Source organism: Mus pahari, chromosome 4 (assembly GCF_900095145.1).
Source record: "Mus pahari chromosome 4, PAHARI_EIJ_v1.1, whole genome shotgun sequence".
Classification (NCBI taxonomy): Eukaryota; Metazoa; Chordata; class Mammalia; order Rodentia; family Muridae; genus Mus; species Mus pahari.
Window position 1 is genome coordinate 52746290 of NC_034593.1, and position 2344 is coordinate 52748633.

Genomic DNA, 2344 nt, shown 5'->3' on the forward strand with positions numbered 1-2344 from the left:
TGTAAAAATGCCTGGGCTTCGGGATGCCCGGGATGTAGGATGCCTGGGTTTTCTCAACCTGGTCCCTGACAGAACAGTGCAAATATGTGGTCCAAACCATGCATATTTACAAGGCGGCTTAACAATATGACCATTTAGAAAATCAGCACTATTTCTCCCTGCCTATTTCATAGCATATAATCCTTCTAGTCATGGCTTTTGGCCATGACCAAGAATAAATTTTGTCCTGCAGAATAAGCCTCAAATTGAATCAGGAGGGCGTTTGGCTACCCCAATAAAGATTTTGCCACTATTGTACCTATAGGCACATTTCTTCTGGCAAGTGAGTGTTTCGGCAGGCAATATCCAGTGCGGGGTAAGACAACTGATGGCTTTTATTCCCAAGCAGCCCGAATAGCATCATCTACACTGGGAAACCTAGCCATTAGGGAAAGAATTCCCTGATTAGTTCAAGATTGTTTCTCTGTTTACCCATATAGTTATGGTGAACAGCCAAAAGCAATGGCTATAGACCTTTCTCTCATTCCCTTTTTAATTTCTTCTATATTTTAAAATTATAATTACATCATGTCCCCTTCCTTTATCTCCCTGAAAGCCCTCTCATATACCCCTCTTTGCTCTCTTTCAAATTCATGGCCTCATCTTTCATATCACACACACACACACACACACACACACACACACACACACACACATACACACACACACACACATTCCCAGGGAGGAGCACACAAATTGATTTTCTGATACCAAATGGCTTTCAATGTTTTCACTGTAATATGTCAATATATCATAGAGAGTTTCTTTTCTAGTCCTGTTTAGTCAGTATTTGTGGGTCTCTTGTACTTGAATGGACATCTCTTTCTCTAGGTTTTGAAACTTTACCTCTTTGATTTTATTCTTTGATTTTAGTCTTTGAAATTATTTTCTCTGACTTTGGCGTGTCATTTTTTTTTTTCTTTTTCTGTGCCCATAATACAATATTAGGGCTTGCAGTTTCCCAGAGTTTTCCCATTTTCTGTTCATTCCTTTCTGTATTTGGGATGATCTTTAACTTGTAACTCAATCCCCCCACCCCAACCTTATCTCACAGCATTCAAACTTTGTTTTTCACATGACCTATCCTATAGGTGAAACTTTGCACTAGGACTTTTATTGCTTTACTGAGGTTTGTTTGTTTGTTTGTTTGTTTCAGCATATTTCATTTTGCCTTTTATTCAGCAACCCTGTCTGCTTTCCTGAGGAAAATAAGGTCCAGCAACAGGCCCAAAGTGGGATCTAGCTCAAGGGGAGGTCCCAAGGACTAACATTATTACTGAGGGTATGGAGCGCTCACAAAAAGGGATCTATCATGACTCAACAAGCAGTGGAAAGAGTTAGATGCAAATATTTGCACCCAACCAATGGACAGAAGCAGCCTGCCTCTGTTGTTGAATTAGGGAAGGCTGAAAGAACCTGAGGAGAATGGCAATCCTGTAGGAAGACCAGCAGTCTCAATTAAACTGGACCCCCGAGATCTCTCAAACACTGGTCCACCAAACAAACTGTATACACCAGCTAATACGAGGACCCCAACACACATACAACAGAGGACTTCCAGGTCTGTGTTCATTCAGAGATGATGCACCTAACACTCAAGAAACTGGGAGTCCCAGGGAGTTTAGAGGCCAGGTGGGGTGGGGGATGAGAGCATCCACTGGAGATGGGGTGGGGAGGAGGCTTGGAATGTAGAGCATTCAGAGGATGGATCAGGGGCAGGAGGGGTGGGGAATGGAATATAGAGTGTATTCTAAATTTTATAAAAATTTAAAAAATGAGATACATAACATACTAGTTATGAAAAGCAAATTGGATATTTTTAATGACTGTCAGTTAAGTGACACAACATTTTGTTCGAACTATACGTTTCTTAATAAAAATAAATTTTTTTAAAAATGGATTTGTCTATCTTGTACTGATTTCCTTATGTCACTCAACCCTTTGCTTTCATGTTCCTAGAACATATCCACCACTTCTTTGAGTTTTTGAATATAATTGTAGTCACTCTTCCGATGTTTTTGAAACAGAGCCTCATTATGCAGACATAGATATAAATAGAGTACTAAATTTTGGTGAGTACCTGTACGTTATTTTATATTTATATGTGCTGCATGTTGATTTTGTTTCTGCATCACCAGGATTTGAGCATTGAGTACTTGGTATTCTCTCTCTCTCTCTCTCTCTCTCTCTCTCTCTCTCTCTCTCTCTCTTTCCCTCTCTCCCTGCCTCCCCAACCCCTCTCCCTCCCTCCCTCCCTAGTTTGTATTATTTCTGGCTGCTCTGGCTGCTACAAAGATTAGTGGCT